This window comes from Balearica regulorum, chromosome 8 (assembly GCF_011004875.1).
Source record: "Balearica regulorum gibbericeps isolate bBalReg1 chromosome 8, bBalReg1.pri, whole genome shotgun sequence".
Taxonomy (NCBI): Eukaryota; Metazoa; Chordata; class Aves; order Gruiformes; family Gruidae; genus Balearica; species Balearica regulorum.
The window spans coordinates 24,641,376-24,661,418 of NC_046191.1; the positions used below are offsets into that span (position 1 = coordinate 24,641,376).

The 20,043-nt window shown below is 39.1% G+C and overlaps 1 long non-coding RNA gene across 1 annotated transcript in view; it reads left to right on the forward strand.

Annotated features, from left to right (window-relative positions):
- Positions 1–11,066: 11,066 nt before the first annotated feature.
- The window catches only part of LOC142602777 (uncharacterized), a 29,979-nt gene continuing 21,002 nt past the window's right edge, over positions 11,067–20,043 (forward strand). Inside the window, exon 1 of the long non-coding RNA XR_012836569.1 lies at positions 11,067–11,277. This is a non-coding gene — a long non-coding RNA (uncharacterized LOC142602777). The remainder of the gene's footprint in view (positions 11,278–20,043) is intronic.

The window sequence follows — 20,043 nt, forward strand, 5'->3', positions numbered from 1 at the left end:
ACCTAACTGAACAATTCAGTTTCTCAAAATATTGAAGGGTGCAAATTTCTAATGAAAAAATCAAATGTTTCCTCTGATCCTTTCTGGGCAAGTATCTCGTGTGAAGCCAGTATCTGGCATGCCTTAAAAACTACATAGCTCAAGAGCCAAAGAAAATAGGAAAGGTAGCAATCTCTGAGAAATTTCCTACCCTTTTTCAGCTGGTGGGACTTGGAATCCCATAGGATGTCATAAAAGCCAGGTAGTCTCTGGGGAAAGCACTGTGAGGTGGAGGAAACAGGGTTACGTTTTTGACATTTTTGTCAAAAAAAAAGTCAGAATTTTTCATTATTACTTAGGGTCCATTAAATTTGAAATAATTCATTTTTAGACAACAGTGTTTCCCAGTGGTTATGAAAATGGTCTGCTTCTGTACACCTTCCTCAATCGTCATTACCAAATGGAAAAATTTTGCCCTGATGTAGTCTGAGGACTTAATATCTGATAGGGAAAGGTTTTGGGGCTAACATTTAGGTTTTTAATGGCTCTATCAGAGTTGATATTTGAATAAATAAGTAAAACATAAGCCCCTACCTGGAAGAAATAACAGTCTTTATCAGGAATCAGAACTTGTAATGCCTGTTGTGTGTCGTCTTCTTTCCATCCCAAACCCAGATTTGCATTTTACCATGAATCTATCTAGTGTCTGGAAATGTCTGAATGCCTTCCTCTCTTGTTCCTGAGAACAGATCTGGTGAAGGCTGAATTAAAACCGTCCTTTCTAAATACATGAAGTTTCATAAGAAACCTTCCTCTGCTGTACACAAACCTATTGGAAACAGTGAAAAGACGTGTAAGCCATTGACAGTACTTTTTTTTTTTTTTTTTAATCTTTTCATGGGAGGAAAACTTAAGATATGAGTTTCACAGGACTTCACATTTTAGTTTTTCAAGGCACTCGTCATTTAATGAATACATATTTAGGTCCAGTCAGGGACAGAGTCATGGTGAAATTTCAGTGGAACTACATCTCTGAGTACCTCTGATACCAGCTGAGAACAAAGCCGTGGGTAAGCCACCAAATTCCTGTCTGGGGAACTGACTATGATTAAGAAAAAGGGAATTACAAGGAACATATAGAATCATAGTAGTGTAAGTAGCAGGGCCTGTGCTTCCACACTCTGTTCTTACTCTAGAAGTGGTACAATAACAGCATTTTAAGGACATTTCTGAAGTGAATATCCATCTAGACAGATTTAAACATCTCCATAAATAGGGACTTCAAATATTTTGAAAAATAACTATTAGTCTAACTTTTGTTTACTTTTTGGGAGCTATAGATGAGCTCACTGTTGTGACATGTTGTCTCTGAATTCTCTTTTATCGCTGACAATAAACTGTAGGTATTAAAAAAACATTGCTGCATTTTCTGTAGGGGGCAGTCTGATCAAAGTTTTTATTTTGTTTTCTAGTAGGAAAAACATTGGGAAAACTGTTTTGCCAAACCAACATGTAGAACATTAATGATCAATGTCCAAAATGTTTTCAGTGCTGGTTAACTAGAATTATTTTAAAATTTGTCTAGTGGAGTATTCAGAATGAGTCATGTAGAAATGAATATTTATGTTCCCTCTGACCTCAAACATTCGTGGCCTTGTACAAGGTCACATAAGGAGACTATGGAAAGCTTCCACATAACTGACTTGATAATTTCTCTCTGTAGTTCCGCAAGCTGTGTGTGTGATATACACCACATGGTTTTTGGTGCATTCAGAAGCACATTAAGTTCTCATAAAATTCATTTTATAGCTATTTAATTGTGAATGATGATAACTGAAAAATATATAAAGGAATGTTGGGGCAGGGAGACAAATTGCAAGGGATAGCGTTTTGCTGCTGCTGGGGTTATTTTTAAATCTGGCAATGATTCTGTCACCATTACACACACTGTTTTTCCCAAAAAGATGTTCTGAACACAGCATAAAATTCCCAATCCAAAGACTAAGAACTCCAGAAAAATAAAATGCAAAAGCAGCTGTCTAGGTTCTTGAAATCTTTCTTGGATCTCCTAAAATTATTTTCCAGAGCTACTGTCATCTTTGTTTTCCAGACATTTTAAAGTCTTAAAAACATTTCCTTTACAGATACAAAAGCACATATTAAAGAGCATGATTCAGATCAGAAGGACCGATGAGTCAGTCATATATGCAGCAACATAATGAAGCAAATGACAGGAAAAACTGAAATGGCAGATTAAGAATTTCCTTAAAGCCTGAATAAGAGAAACTCAGATCACACTGAATATTACTTTTCATATGGGAAGTTATTCTGCCGCTTGAAAATGTGGACTAGCAGGCAGAACCTAGAATGATGAAATTCCAGTACTCAAGAACCACAGACATCTCTGGAATTATACGCAGTTCCTAGCAGCAAAAGAAAAAAAGTTCAGGACTCAGAAATTTCTAGCACTACAATGTCTTTCAAAGGACAGACTGAAACAGAACTTTCCTGCTGCAGAATCAATCTTCAAATACGTGACTTTGCCTAGAGTGACAATAATAGAAATACCACTAGAAAGAACATTTTTGGATCAACAACATTATGGACAATACAACAAAAATTACACTGGTCGGAAAAAATTAGATGGGCATTGAAAAGGATGGAAAGCATCAATTCACCTGTGTTAGCTTGGAGGACAAACGTGAAGGTCTTTATTTATTAGGTTCCATTATGAATTTTCAGTTGCTCTGTTAACCTGGGGCCAAGGCAACAAACAAGTTTGTTTCTTTTAACTTTTAAGTCAACTTTTAAAGGACAGTAATACTGAGTTAAATAGGAGCTATTGCTCACAGGGCTGCACCCATTTATACCAGCACAGAACTTAGTCCACTGCTGGAATAAACAATTAGGTCATGACTTTATTATTCACAAAAAAGATGAAACTTCCATTGGAATAATCTCAGGATGCATCTTCTATTTACTTGTTGGTTTTGGTTTCTTGTTTGGTTTTTTAAAGAGAAAAAGATAGGGATTTGAGTGGGATACTCAGTACAGGTGAGTTTGGGTGGTCTCCACTTAGCAGCCCCAAGGGATAACTACACTCGGGAGCCAGTTGGGATGGAGGGCAATTTTCTGACTGCTCCCCTGAGAGTGGCAGCCACAGATCTGGGTGTAACAGTGGCACTGCTCTTGTCTTCCCTCCTCTACTGATGCAGCAGCAGCAGCTCAGAGTTCTGCTGGTCCATGGATGGGCATGAAGCCTTCCTTCCTTCTTCCTAGGACATAACCTGGGATCTCTTATTCTCTGAATAACTGCTCCTTACCTCCTCCAAGAAAAGATGCGGACTCAGTGGAAACATCTTACGTGCTGAATTCAAGACTTGGGCCACCAGCCCTGCCAAAGTTTGTTATATGAGATAGAAACCTGTTTTCTTGATAAAAGTCCCAATACAGATGTGAAAAGAATGCCTGAGGGGGGAATAAAGGAGGAACCAAATCCTCTCTTTACAGAAGACTGATATTAAGCTTCCACTTGGTTAGCTAAAAAGGGGGAGTTCCAAATGGCTCGTTGCAGGCAAAGCGTTTTTATAGCCGCAGAAATAACAAGCTACAAACATTTAACACCATGTAAGACACCTCCTATCTATTAAAAATGCTTCTGTTTTCTTCCGAATTGATAAGGCCTGTGGCTATCCACTATCCAATTGTATCAGGACTCTCATTTATATTCTTGTTATACCCTGTTTCCTTGTTGATGTACAACTATTAATCTCTATCAGCATAAGAATTGCAAAACATCATGTAAGTAATTTATGCAAGTAAGATAGTTCTCCCAGCTCATACAAACTATTAGTTATCATGGCCATATTAATTACTTGCAAGAGTAAGATCAACTTGAGGCTTTGTTTAGCATTAACTTTTCTTTTCCAAGAAGAATGTTGTCAAATGCTGACCTCCCAGAATCCTTGGGGTTTTTCACCCTGATTTCCTCCTGTTTTCAGCATCAACTTACATGTCTTCACAGATCCAGAATATAACATGGTAATGCTCCTGCAGGATGGCTCCTCTGTAGCACAGTTCTCTGGGACTTCCAGGTAGGTATTACTGAGTCTCCCTTTTTATAATTCCTTTTAGAGAAGTCCTACAGATTTGTAGACATGAGATTTTTATAAAAGCTTACTGAACTTAGGAAAATATACTAATCTTCTAAAATTGGGTCATTTCACTGAAATATGCTTGTTACAGAGTTATCAGATCCATCTTCCAGGAAAATTGTCAGATCTCAATAACAGCACTTAGTCACTCTTTCACAGCATGACTCCCACCCTTAATCATCATCAGTAAAGCTAGGGCTTGCCTGTTTGATCCTGCTAGAGAAGTTATTAAACCATGTTACTTCAGCTGAGCAATATCTTAATGGGGAAATATCGCAAAATGGAAAACTAAACTAAACGTTTCCTAAATGAAAGGTTTTAATGTACTGAAAGAAAGCTTCTAAATCAAAAAGAATGGCCCAAAATTCAAACCAGAAGGTACAGTAATTACTTATCCATTCCTGCCTATCTTCAACGTGGAAGAAATAACAAACAGATAAAAGGCTGAAGACCTACCTGAAAATGGAAAGAGTAACATCAATATTGTCAGACGCTAAGGAATGTGACTTTGCCAATTAATGCTCTTATCTTCCATAGTCTAATTGGGAGCTTGCATGAATAGTTAATAGATGGGAATGGATAGCAGGGAAAGGCAAGTCAAGATCTGTCACACTGAGATCGCTTGCTGTCAGACAGTGCCAGGGAAGACGGCGGCAGCTGGGCCGCCACGGCTCCCCACGCAAGCCGGCTGCATCTGCGAGCATGGGGGAGCGTGCTGGTGCCCTAAGGCAAAATTCTACCCAGCTGATGAAAACATGGATGGGTGGCTCGTGCTTTCTGTAAGACATTTTCATATTGTTAGTTTTAATGAGGTAGTCCCCAGTACCCCATGCACGCCTTCACACAGTCCCCAGTACCCCATGCACACCCTGCCCTTTGTGCCTCCTTGAAGTGCATCGTTTCAGGCTCTCAACCCTGCAGACTCTCTAACACTTCATCTCCCCATCCCTAATCCTGAACATATCCAGGACTTCAGCACGGCTCTCACACAAGCAGATGGCCTACCAAAGGGCTAGTGCAAAATGCTAATGGTTTTGTTTCTTGAACAAACAAGAAAGAAAGAATAAAAAAGAAAAATCAAAGATGATTGAATCTGTCTGAACACTAACACTAAACAGAAGCAGGATCTAATGGAAGTGTCTCTAGAGCAGGAAAGCAAGGTAAAACTGGCTGAAGCATGTGCAAAGCAGTTTGGGAAGGTACTGTAAAACAACCAAATAGTTTGCAACCTGAACACTGTCACGCAAATGCCATTGTGAAGCAGCCAACAATTAAATAAACCTACTACATCAAACTGAAATAAGGACAAAATAACCATACCGTGTAGTCAATCCCTAAATAACGTAAAGTATGTACCACAGGAAACAAGACTGAATTAATTTGCAAATCATGTGGCTGTCAATTAGGTGATATATTAATATGTTATAAGTAAATACATTGTTAGACACAAATTTATTATCTATTAAATGATTCTGGATAAAAACATACTACAGTCTTGCCATTTGTGTTATTAAAGGCATGTTTAATCTCTAATTTATATGAGGTTTGGTGTTTGTGGGTCTATAATAAATAAGGAAGGAAAAGAATTATGGGAGCATTGTAAAAGTATTTCAATTAACTTTTTATTGTTATATCTTAAAACATGTTTTGTAAGTCCTGTCCTTTATCCAGAATTAGACATGCACAATAATTACCTTGTCATTTATGGCATATTCTTGTTTTTAAGAAATACATGATGCTTGTTTAAATGGACTTTAGGAGTGATTAATAGAAGTTCTTTTTATTAAATGGAACTGTGATTTGCTATGTGTACTGCTAAAGGATGCAGTTGCTAAGACACTAGTTAAATAACTGGAAGTTGATTGCACATGTAAATGGATGGAGACTGCATTCTGTCATGAATTTGTGCAGTTTTTAAAGATCCTAGTGAAATATTTTGAATGTTGACCAGACAGAAATGCATGTATTTATATAGACAAATCTCAAGATTTTATCTTTAAGACAGATAAAAATAAGATAAAATTAAAATTAGCTGGAGACACTTTATGTGACCATGCCCCCATCCCAGCTCTATTTTTAAGTTTAAAGGTTTAAATTATTTCTGGATTTCATCTAGTGATATTAATGGTAGAAGGCACAGATATTCTCTGAAAGAGAGACCAGTATATAACAGTTTCCTCCTCCTTCCTTTCCTCTCTGCAGGTGAGTGCCTTAAACGGTAAACCCTAGAGTCATGTTCCTTCTTGCTTGCTCCCATCTGTCTTAGTTTCCTTCCTGCAAGCCCCACTCAGTACTTAAAGAAATAAAAGAGTCATAAGCACCAACACAGGACTTCATAGCTTGAAAAGATGAAAGTCCTTCCTTACAGCTTTAAATGAAGCCATAATTATAAACTTTTCCAAAGGGTTAAAGGGAAAATGTTTGTTTTTTCTTGCGTAGGTTTTCCTACGTATGAAGACATTTTTTCCTCTCATTAGGTGTTCAAAACCAGAAAGACAAGGAAAAAAAAAGCCCAACTACTATTTTCTGTACTAGCATTTGCATTCCATTTACAATATTTGCATTGGGCATGTTTAGACATGTCCTCTTTTTTTTTTTTTTTAAAGTTTCTCCAGTTCATCTAGAGCAACATCATTCAGATGTTGCATCAGTTCAAGATGAGGTGAAAAAATTAACTAAAATCTGAACAGACCTTTTTATCACTTGATTAGATATTTCTAATCGGGGTAGCTGATCTAATTGAGAACAAAATTATTTAACTCTTTTCCACCTAGTTTCCTATATGTTGCTATAGAAATTTCTAGGGGCAGTAGGTGAAGATGATTCAGGTTTGAATGCATGAGTGCAACTTTAATAATACAGTAACACTCAGCAATAAATCATTAATTTTTAAGAATTGCTGTTGTAAATTTAAAGCTTAATACTTTATAATTTTAATATGCTTAATAAAAACAGTTTAAATCACATCAAAGAACCTAATAATGCATTAATATTTGCTTCCATATATGCTTCTGGAATTAAATATTACAACAGAATTAATATTAAATTGGATTTTATATATTATTCAAGACAAGTCTTTGTCTCTATCCCTTATGACTACATAGCAAGAAAACCGTGGCTCGATGCCATTTCCTTTTATAGGGTTACAGCACAAACAAGGATCTGGTCACAGTGATTAAAAGGATTCTAAAAGTTACAACAAACACTACAATCAGGCATGAGATTAATCCGTAAATCAACTACACGCTGGCTCCGTAGGTGAGCAGAAGTCAACCTCCAGCACCAGAACAAAAGTACACTGCCTCTGGCATCTAAATCAGGATGACTCCAATACCAGTTGCTTCTGGAGCAAAACCAAGTGCTGCCAAGAGGTGCCAAAGACGACTGGGACCCACGAGCTTGGCCTCCTGTTACTACCAACATGCTGAGACAGAAGATGGCACGCACTAAGCAGAGCGAGGGAAAAGAAAAACTACTCCCATTTCACAGACAGAGAACGTGGAGCCTGTGGAAGAAGCTATCCGCTTCTACTCACAGCGAGCGCAGTGAAAGCAGCTGCTTTTAGTAGCCAAACTAAATGCAGAATGGCACTGTGCCACAGACATCTCCTAAATGACTTTCTTAGGCAGGGACAGAAAAGGAATCCAGTCAGATGGTCTCCAAAGCCACTGCCTTAACCACAGCTCCCTTTCCATTGCCCAATTCTCCCTCCTCCTGCTGCCTCTCTGCCTCCACGGCCGTGCTGTTGGAGGTGATTCACACAAGAGCAAGGGCAAATGAACTTCATTAAAAGAGTGCAAAACTGTGAAATTCCTTCTGTTTTCCTCACTTTTGGGTCACTGGAGTGGTGTGCTCAAAATTCTGCTTTTATCAAATTTATTACCTTCAATCATCCTCTGTTGAACACAGCAGCATTCCTTAAACTACTGAATGACATTTCCTGCCAGTTTCTTTATATTGCACTGTGTGAAATAATGCAGATATTATATATAAGCTGCAACTGCAGATAATTGGGTAACATCCCCTGAAGCCAATTAAAAAAAATTAGCACACTTAGTGATTTCTTTTGGATATGAAGAGGGACTGGTTCTGCCATCTTACTTTAGTGAGGCTATATATACCTCTATACACATATAGGACTTACTCAGGGATGTAACAGTAGCAGATCTTAGTGATAAGGATTGTAATTCAGCAATAGAATCACTGTCACTTTTTGAACTCTGGAGGAAAAATACCAAAGAGCGTATTTGCACTCTATTATGAAGTAATGAACATATACAATCTATTTCACAACTCACAGCTAGAATAGTGCCTGTCAGAAGATGCACTTTGATTTTTGTTAAGTGCAAAATCCACATTTTTCTTTTTGTGCCTTTTAAGCATACCAAACCATAGCATGGAAGTCCTTTGGGAGCTATGTTGTTCTAAGAGAATCATGCAAAAAGAAAATATTTGTGTCTTTGGGGGATGGAGGAGCAGGAATGGGGGGGTGGATTTCCTCCTCATTATTCCAGGTCTGATCACTTCATGCAAAATAGACCAGAGGTACATCCTTGTCTCTTCCTTGCCCTCTCTTGGTAGCATGTATTTGTTTGGGACAGGGATGGAAATGTAAATGTTTCTAATTTTTCTGCTGCTTAGATAGACCCTGAAGTGGCTGACAGCTGGAATTTGAGGTTCTTTTTTATCTGGCTAAATGACAGTAAAGAGAAATCAATAGCTGTGGGGCCAGGCTAGACACTAGCTCTGACTCTTTGCTTTGTTCAGAAGATCCCTGTAGGCTGGCTAAGTCCATAGTGTACCAGCCTACTTCTCAAGCCTTAACTCTTCTTGGGCACCATTGCTGCAGCATCGTCTTGGAGATTTTTGGCAACCAGAGCATGTGAGAGTAGCTGATCTGGTCAGACATACTGAAACACTCTCCTTGCACCCTCCATCCCTCTCCTCCCCTAAGTAGTCTAAGCACAGAAAGTCCCTTGTATTCAGCTTGGGCTTTATGTGAATTAAATTTCAAACAACTAGACAAATGCAATATTTCAATGCCAGAATTAAAAAGAAAAACATGATTGTCATGAGCTGGCAAATGGCAACTAAATGCTTTGGTTCCTAGGGGAAAATTCACTTAAATACATTGTACTTGAAGAGCATTTCTCTTTCTCTACCCTTTAATATGGTCATAAAACATCTACCAGAGAGGATACAGGTGCTATAGATGATTGCCTGTATAGACAGGAATAGGCAGGAACCTGAACATCATATTTATTGGCTTGGCTGTTTATCCTTTAGGCTAAGGTCATACACATTAACCTAGCTACTTCCTAGGTTTATTTTAAAAGGAAAAATAAAACACACACCTAGTAACGCTAAAATTTAAATGATTCCAGGTGTGGTGTTCAGTGATCATTCAGTTAGGCTCTTGTTAAAGCTTTTGTAAGAGATTTAATTTACTCTGTAAAGCATTGGTGATTTGCCTGAGCTATCTGCATGAGGAGTGCAGCTCTCAAGGCACCATCCCCAACGTTCTCTGAAACGGATGAGACCTGCACAACCAGCAGCTGACTAAGTGCTTTCATGTGGCACTGGTACAGTACGCATGGTATTGTCAGGAGCGTCTCTGGCTCTGCAAGGGAAGGCGAGCCAGACTGGACTCAACAAAGGCAACAGCAAGGGAACAGCCCCAGGTCATGCTGAGGGCACTGCAATGCCTAGGACGACAGGGACATGGATAAGAGCGTGTGGAAGAGAGAAAAAACGCTGTGTTAGGGAAGTACTATAAGGAACATCAGGCAAAGCAGGGCAAGACAGACCTCTTTCCTTTCCCTGAACCTCCTCAGTAAGTTGCTCAGCTGTGTAACAATGATGGCTCAGCAACAGTGACAGGCGGTAGCGGGCTGGGGTGCCAGAGACAGGCTGTATAGAAAGAAACTGGAGAAGCCTGTCTGTACTAGGAGAGCGGAAGCAGTAGAAACCTGGTCTTGATTTGGGCTGTTGAACTATTTGCAGTAGAAAGGCAGGTGCTTTGCAGATGAACACATGGGAAGAAAACATAGGAATTAAGAGAAAGAAATGGGATCAACATATTTGAAGGTAGTGGGAATTGCAGCACGTATTGATAGATCTTTTAATGGATAATTCATTAATCTGTTTTATGCATGCTTGGGCTATACATTTAGAGGTCATGTTATATTGCATACAACAAAACTCATACCGTCTATGTAGGGAGCATGCTGGCAGATGATCATACTTCCAGCCTGGCTACCAGTGTTACTTGCTTGGAGACAGCTTCCACTAGGTTGTGTTAAGCATCAATTGTATAACCATCATCATGTAAGAGAACTGTACCTGAATGTTGGAGAAAGAAAGAGAGTAGAACATGGAAAATATCAAAGAAAAGAGCAAGCATTTTAGAGAAGGCAAAATTATGGGGTCCACAAAAGCATGAATAATAATGACATTTTATTTTCTCTGTATAAATGATTTTTAGACTAAGGCACTTCTATCAAGTTCCCTAGAGCTGTATTAATTTTCCAGTTCTGCCACCAGCTTCCAACGTGCTTTCACAAGCCACTTAATTTCTGAGAATATATAAAATATATATGTGATTAGTTTCTAGAAATAAAAATATGATCACCAGAGTCCTTTCCTCCCAAGTCCAAACCCCATGACCTTCCTGAAAGTAAATCTCTTTTTGAGATTTCAGTATTCTGAAGAGAACTGAGCACAGCTTAAAATCCACCCCAGCCCCCCTTTGGATGCATGGGGCCATCTTTTCTACACAACTCATTGCAATGCCAGAACAGTGCTTATAACACACTGGTTTGCTACTTTCACTGTAGTGGGCAGAGCCTCATCACAGCCATCCTCTAAAACATAAAGGGTGAAAGCAAGTTGCATTTCCTTAGGTGTGGCTAAGCCATGTAATATAAACAGAGCTCATTTTTGTCTCTGCTTTTCATTTATCCCTAAGAAAAATACTGCCTAGTTATATTTAGCATTCCGAACTAGTCACGAGAAGGGGCACTGGGCAGGGTTTGTGGTTTCTTCAAGCAATCTGCTGATCACACCATCTTGGGTAAGTCATCCCCTACGCACAACCATTAATCCGCTGTGCAGTGAATTCTTTGGGTTTGCTTCTTTTTTAGAGGTAAGTAAAAGTCCTTTTCTTTGTTGACAGAAAAACCTTAACTAGCAAGACACCCAGGCTCGGCCAGGACAGAGTATGCCTGGCAGGTCTTTTCTTCCCATCTCAGAGTCCTCCAGGGAGCTGCCCACCACCCAGGCCAGAGCTCCTGCACAGCTAGCTCTTTGATCAAAGGAGATTAAAAGTTTGGTGCAAGCTTTGTCCCTGTTTAGCTTCTCTACAGCACAACTGGTCAGCCATATAGGAAACAGATATATTGTCTTTCCCTGAACAGTGATGCATCAGGACTGTTTCTCATGGGCTGGGGGGCTTGCAGAAGAAGCACAATGCCACCAGGTGATCCTCCTGGGGTGAGGTGGTTCTCAGGGTGCCCACAGTAGAAGTTACAAGCCAAATTTACTCATGAACATTTAATGCCATTACGTAAATGAAGAAGTAATGCCAAAAAAAGGCCTGGGGTTATGTCCCATACATTGAGGTTCCTCAGGTTTGCACCCAGCAGGGGGATTCCTCACTGTTTATATCAACATATTTCTTCTAGAGGAAAGGCCATCATTGATGCAGTTTAAGAGATTCACCTGTAAAACCAGAATAAGCCTGTTGAGAGATTAGAGAACTTCAAGAACAGAGAAAAGAGCAGCTGTTTTCCTTTGTAGGTCAAGATAAGAATCATATTTTTACTTTCAGGAAACAAGTTTAATTTCTGAATACCAAAGAACAGAATGAATATTTTTCTGACCAAAAGCAAGCTAACTATCTCTCTGATGTGGTAGGCGTGCTGATTATTATAGGTAGTCTCAGTAATCAGTATAAGGCCATCTTAATTTTCTCTCCTGAAGCAAAAAGAACTTTATTATCTGTAGTTGAGATGGAATTTGTTGAAATGGAGCTCAATAACTACTAAACAAACAGGCCAAAAAATGAATGAATCTAGGGGAATGAGTTGAAATAGTGAGATACATCATGAAAAGTGATTAATGACACCAAGGGAAATATAAAATAACATGTTTCCCTGGAAATGGGCTGTAAGTGCACAATGTCTGCACAATATTGTACATCTGCAGTTCTCTGTCCTGCCACCTAATATCCAAATTGTCTGCCAGTATAAACACAGCTGCTAAATTTCTTCTACAACTGCAAAAATAATGAATCTCTACTTTCTTCCCAGCTATTGAAGTATATTTTTACAGAGACAAATGCAGTGTTTACCCTTGTTCAACAGAAGACAATGTCAATGCCCAACATATATGTCTTATTAACACACGTTCAGATTCAAATATCATAGATCAAAGAAATGGGATGGCTGGTTTATAGTATCCTTAGATGAGTTGATATTTAATGTTTCTGGCTTGAATAATTTCTCATCTGGTTTCCACATAGACTTTTGCTTACCCATCAGTATAGAATCACCATTTTAGTAGTTTTTGACCATCACTACAACTTTACTGAATCTAGCAGAATTGCAAGAGAAAGATAAGAAATCTTTATGTAAACTCTGCTTTCCAGATTGTGGATTGGCCTGCAGACTCTGCTGGGTAAGTACTGTGATCGGTTTCTCCCCAGCCTGGAGACATAGGTCTGCAGCAGCCGGGGGCGTGGGAGACTCCAAGTAACAATTTTCATGTTATAATACTAGCCTGGACTGTAAGAAGTAATTTAAGATAATTTACTACGTTGCATTTACTGAAACAACTTCTTTTCAGAAAACATAACTAAGGAAAACCGAAGTAAAATGGAAAATGATAGTCAGGATTTTCAAACACTGTATTCTGCTTAGTCTTTGCCTAGATGAAGAGAGCATAAATGGGGAAAAAAACAGAACCTGAAAGAAGAAAGAGAAAAATAAGGCTCCATAACCTTAGGAAGGGTACTGATCTATTTATATGCTTCCTGGAATGCTTAGAACATTTAGTCTTACTGGCCACAAGAAACCACTTTTGTTGTGCAAAAGGCTTCACACATGAACTGAAGCCAAAAGTTTTTTTCATGGCACTGTGGGAAGAAAAAACATTATTGTACAGTTATTGTACAGTTTTCTGAACTACAGACAGAAATCAGTCTGTAGATTTGCCTAGTAGAAACTTTCTGAATTTAAGAAAATACTGCCACTCTCCCCCAGCCACCTTCAAATCATACCTTTGAAATTCACCTCTTTTGTTATATGGAGAGAAAATTGGCACCTAATCATGATTAGACAAGGAAGCAAAGTACAATTTCTACTCTTGAGTAGCTAAAAACTATGCACACACGATCATTTTTTGTCAGCCTGTCTCACCCAACCTATACCCCATTTTTATCTTACCCATCTGTTACAACTCATCAACTGGCGTTCTATGGGGCAAGGAATATGCTTTTCTCTAGACTTGTACACAAACTTGCTTCAGCCCACTTTTCCACTGGCTGCAATAGAAATACCGAAGACTTACTGTAAACATGAGGAGGTTTTTTCTCCTGTCAGAAAGCAAGATAGATTATAAATTCTAATAAAATTATAGAAAAAATCAAATTTTATATAAAAATTAAAGACAGATTAGGAAGATTCAATTGGTCAGACCATCATGATAAGGAATAAGATACAACTTTACTCCTTTGTTGGAACTTCCAATTATCTTTATTTAAATTATTTTTCCAGATATTTAATTGCAGATGTTCCTAATGTATTACTCTACCAGGCAGAACATAGCTTTTGGATACCACTGCCAATAATCACTATTGATCTGTAGTTGTGCTTGATACAGTTCAAAGTGGTGATGTGGATCAGACTGGCATGTTGGGAAGAAGGAATTGTCCAAGACCTCTATAAATAGCCAGCCCACCTATACAGCAGCTAAATATATCTGCACCCTTGCATCTGAATCTTGAAGTTCTCACTTTGAGCACTACAGCTAGAAGAAAACAAACCGAAGTGAAACTCAGACTTTCTTGCTGCTAGGCTGAAATGCACAGTTGGATCTAAGAGCCCAGCTCTCCAAGTTAGGTATGAGTTTGAACTCCAGGTCTTTGTATTTTTGTTCAATAGTTTCAAACTATTAAGTAAAGGCTAGAGCTGAAACAAGCAGTTGCTCCTGCTAAGAAGCTGTGTTTGCATGCTGTTCTCATCCTCTGGGCTGGCTGCAAGGAGCAAACCCCAGCAAGCACACAGCAGTGCTCTTCCAAAGTAGCATGGCTTTGGATGCCGCCTCACTGGGGTGGAATAAGGTCGTAGTGCTAGGTACAGCTGTTGATTGTGCTAGAGTAAAGACAGGCTAATGCCTTTAAAGTCTGTGGATTTATTCTATCCCACAGTTATTCTGGCATAAATCACAACAGAAATTTGACCACAGTAGCAATATGGGCAGTGGTGGGCACAAAATACAACGAGAATAGACATGCTGGAAGACAGTGTCTGATATTATGCCCCAAAAGCAGGCAGGAGAGAGAGCAGGGGATAAACAATGCAGAGGTGAGAGTCCTGCCTTACACATCCTGTCTGGAAAAGCAACAATTGAGAAGTGGCCAAGTACCAATAAAGAAGCAGAATTGAGCTCTCCTGGTTTTCACATGAGAGGCATCATACCTCATCATGAAAGAAGCGGGGAGGATTGTCAGCCTTTACTCACGATATATCTCCCTTATTCACTCTGCTTTTAAAAAAACCCACCAAGTCTCCCACATTTATGAATCTGCTAAAAAACATAGCTTTTCACAAAAAATAGACAAATATGACTGCAAACTATCAAGGTAACAAAGAAGTCTTGGATAAGGACTCAGGTCATTGGGAAGGCACCACTTACTATGAAAAGCCCTTGGATGATGCTAGGGAAAAGCTTGCCAAAATGCACTGGAAAAAATTAAGTGGCCTGATCATTACAAGAGATCAGTGTGTGCAATTCCCAGACACTTCAGTATGAGTTGCTCATGGGTACTGTCCTGTGATGGTTGGACTTGAGGGATTTTAAAAGAACTGTATACAGAAAATCAAACCCTGCACAGATCTATTTATTTCCCCTGTAAGGCAAGAGGAGGGAAGGAAATTTAAAAAAAAAAAAAGGGGGGGGGGGGGGGGGAAGGAAAAAAAAAGGAAAAAAAAAGAAAAAAAAAAAAGAGACAAGCAGTTTTCAACACAACTGTCTTCTTCCTGCCATAACAACATCTTTCATGTTGCCAACAAAACAAATCCCAACGATCACCACAAACACACACCTCTCGGGAAGTCTGCCCTCACTGCTGGCTTCAAACATTTGCCGGGTTTTTACAGTGCTGAAATTATTCCTGCATCAAATCCTGGAATTACAGTGAGACACCACCCTGTCTGTGGTTACAGGCTGCACAGACAAAGCCTTGAAGAGGGTGCTGGGTGCTTCCCATGGTGGAGCAAGGCTGGAAGGGGGCTCAGGCTGTCCTCTGCTTGCCCACCCCTCGCCACACGTTTGCCCTCCTGCCGGAGAGTGCGACAAACCCCTCCAAACCCCAGGGCTGCCAGCCTGGGCAGCCAGTACGTGCCGGGGACGTGCGTGCAGCTCCTTCCTCTCCAGTCACCCTCACTACAGCCTGTCATCTTTTTCATATAGCGTCACAACATTTTAAAGAACAAAACTGTGGGTAGGATACCTTTCATAATAATAAATAGGAATAGCAGTGCTTTTGTGAATTTAGGTCAGTGCATCACCCTTAGAGTGCATTATAAATTCATCAGAATCGCAGCCTGAAGAAAATTTTATTCCCTGGCATCAGCTGCTTTTAGCCATGCCGCAGATCTTTAGCAGAATTTAAAGTCCAGATTAAGTATTGATTGAGTTTAAATAAATTATAATATGTTACAGCCAGAAAGCTGGGCTGTCACTGGTATAGATGGTTTCCCTTTTTACCTCCTTTCCCACCTCAACTATTAACAAATTTATTCACTGCATTATGACTGTAATGAACAACCAATTCAAAAACGTATAATACTGAAGTACATACTAATCTGAGCAGCACCTTCACCTGCTTGACACAAGAATGAGTAGAAATTATAAACTAGGTACAGAATAAACATATCAACTTAAAGGATTATGCAAATAGGAATAAATTCCTAAAGAATTAGCTACAGGGGAAAAGTAAATGCAAAACTGCAGCTTATATTAACATTTGATTACATTTCAGATGCTTTGTTCTTTTTTTTTTAAGGTTCAAAAATATCTCTGTAATGATGGCTACCAAGAAGCTGTAACACTGATATACTCTTCTGTTGTGTTCAGTAGCATCAGCTGTCTGTGTATCCAGCACGTTATTTCTGGATGACTAAAAGATGAGCATATTATTCTAAACTATATTTAACAGAGAATGAAAACTTGCATGAGCAGGTATTCAAAATGTAACTATGATACAGTTACCAAAGCCAACTGAGAAACGAAACAGGCCTAAACTTTACGGAAAAGAAAACAACAACTATCTGCTGTACTGCTAAAAGAGGACAAGAGGACACATAAGGACATATAGTTTTGTGTTTGACCTATTTTGGATGATTTAATTTTCAGATTTTGTAAGCCAAGCTCCAGTGAGTTCCTGAGGAAAAAATTCTAAGTGGCATTTTACTGTGAGTCAAACCTCACACAAAAAGTGCTTTGTGCATCAAGATAACATTAGGAGCTGTCTAGCTGCACGTACCAAAGGACCAGTCTGAACAAAGAGAAGCAGAGCTGTAATGAACTTCTAATAGTAATAATACTTTGCACTTCTGTAATGGGTTTCAATTTGAGATCTATAAGTGTTTTGCAGTGCATGGCAATTAAGCCTATCACTTGAAAACTTCAGCAGAAAACAATTATCACAATTTTACTGATGAAGAAACTGAGGTACAGAGAAGTTGAATGACCTTCATAAGATCTTACAGCAAAGGGGATGCCAGTGGATCGACAGAAATGCCAGGCGGTTTTTCAGACCGCCACTTCAGCAAGGGCACTAACTCCCTTTTCCAAACAACCTATCTGCCAGCTAAGTTATATGTTTGACTAATATTTCCCCAGCTTCATGAACAATAAAATGCGTCTTTTAATTTACAGGTAGCTTATTTCCTGTTGCTGTTCTCACCAAGCTGATGACAGGAACATTCTTTTAATGAAAGTGCAGACACTTTGCAGTATGACAGCAATTCAGACAAAGTACACTTAGAGATGAAAAGAGTGACTGAAATTGTATATATCACCATATTGCATATAGACATACAGTGTGACAAACTTGAGCCCAGTTGACATGGTTAGCAATTGCCCATTTTAAGAAACAACCTTAGAACTTTACCAGTAATACTCTCTTCAGACTGTACACCTAGCAGGATCATGGCAATCTTTTCCCCCCTAAGTCGTTCCCTGTGAATAGAAGTAGCAAGGTTTGAATCTGACTGTTTTTTTTCTAGTTACCACTGAACAGCTGTCATATTTACTGCCTTCTTTCCATTCTCTGCTAAGAAAGATAGGATTGCTTTTTTCCTGAAAAATATAATAAATGAATGATTTTTCCAAATGTCCCTTTTTGTAGGTAGACCTCACACTGCAGTTAGAATAACCCAGCCCTTCTTTGAGGCATTAATAAAATCAAGAAACAGTAGAGTTAGAGTTTACATTAGTGCTGTACATTTTCACCTGCCTAGATCCAGCTTAACTACCACTGAAATCTTCTTGGTGTTTAACCCCATGGAAGCCAAGCTTCTGTCTGGCCAAGCAGGGTTTCTAGTAGCACTAGTAAATGTAAGTGCATTGCCGCAAGGGTGTATCCAAAGGCCTTCAGGGATTAGCACAGAAATGCCATGAAGCTGAGCGTTTTGCCTAAGCCCCATCTGTGAAGAGGGCTGTATATCCACTCTCTATATGTGGCAGCCCTGCGTGAAATTGAGGAGTGATGACAGAGGGGTGAGGGATGGAGTTCAAAGATCAGGCAGTAACAGGACAGAATTACAATTATACCTATTGCACCATAAGAAGACGTAGGACGTTGCCATTTCTATAGGGTTTCTTTAATATTAATCCAGAATCACTGCTTTAGCGTGGCTACCTGGGAATACGTGAGGGACCTTCTCAAGGTCTGGGTGTAACCAGTTATTTCAGGGGAATGAAGAAGACTCAGATTTGGTAATCCACACTAAAAAAATCCCCCATGCACCTTACGCTACTGTACAGTTAGATACTTCAGTCAGAGAACGAGGTTCAAGAATTATCTGCATGCATTTTCCATACTATCAGTATGTATGCGAAAGCACTCAGGAAGAGAGAGCAAAAGGTGTTGAAATAGCAGTTGCAGTGCTAATCTATTAGGGTCACAGTTGAGTGGGGTGAAGATGACTAAGACTTTCATGTTGTAGAGCATGAGTATTTTAGTGATTTCTAAAACTGGTGTCCTATTACTAAGATACCTCTAGTTTTTGAAAGGAAAATTCAACAGTGTAGCATCTCACTTTCTCTCTTCTATTCTTTAGGAGTATAACAACCTTCCAAGTCTTTGCACAGAGAATTGATATAATGTGTGAAGCCAATCCATGCAGTGGTCACTGTATCATACATATCTGATGGATAAGAAGTCACCCTTTTCCATGTATTTATGATTCTGATCTGGTGGCTTTATATTTATGTTCTCTTGTTTTCTCTTTTCTTGAAAGCAAATTAAATTTTACATTTATAAAATAACAGAGATTATGCAAAGACCTATGTGATGATGGCTAGTTGCATCTGAAAATTCTTTAGCCCGAAAGCCTGGCAAGAATCTGAAGAGAAGTGTTAAAGCAACATGACAGAAATCCCCTGCAGTGCTTAAGAAAAAACCCCAGTTCTCCCTCCTCCCAGCTAAACCCTGAAACAAGGTCAATGCACTAAAAGGTTCTGGAAGTAATTTTTTATAAATAAATATCCTGGGGAATTAGTGCAGCAAGTGCAACAGTCACATCTCTAAAATAAAGGTAGTCATGAGTATGTAAGCATTTCCTTTACATGTTAGAGATAGCACACATCAGTCAATGTGAGATTAAATGCAGCTCTGACTACATGCTACAGAATAAAACAGTATTTTTTCTCAGGAATAAAACTTTGAATATAAGCTTGAATCAGCAAATTGTTTAAGTGTACGCCTAATGTCAAGCCTGTAAATAGTCCCACGTCTTTCGATATGCTGGAGTCGCAGACCTGTGAAAGGGCAATTGTGGTCCTAACAAGTGAAGTCAATATAGCACAGCGGTAAATACAGGAATCTCCCAAACAGGAGCTAATGCTGAGATATCAAGGCTTTGATGGCTACTCTACTGACCAGATTCAGACCCCTCGACATTCGTCTCTGATTGACACCTGCCTATCAGGGAAAGTGCCCTTTTTACCCATCTGATTAGCTCAGATACTGCATTACTGCACAGCAATAATTAGTTTTCCTTTAAAAGGGATCAAAAGTTCTAATCTCCTATGACTGCAATCAATGGCAACCATTTCCCTGGTCAACAGGGCATGAATTACACAAATATTCACTGTAAATCTAACTAAAGCAACTGAAGAAGGGCATTTTCACTTGGAAAAAAAAATGTTCTTTTGGCAAGGATGTAATAATTCAGGGAATTTACATATTATTTTGTGACATCAATGGGAGGCTTTGACCTAGCTTAGATCAGTTTTTTAATTATGATTTCAACCCTTCCTCCTTCCACTTTAATTTTATCCAGATGAGCTTCTTGTTCATTTGCTGAAAGGAGAAGAGCATGGAAGAAAGGGGATCATTAAGTCACAAATCCACTTATCTTCACTGCATCTGTGGTGTTGTCCCCTAAGCAGTAGTAATCTC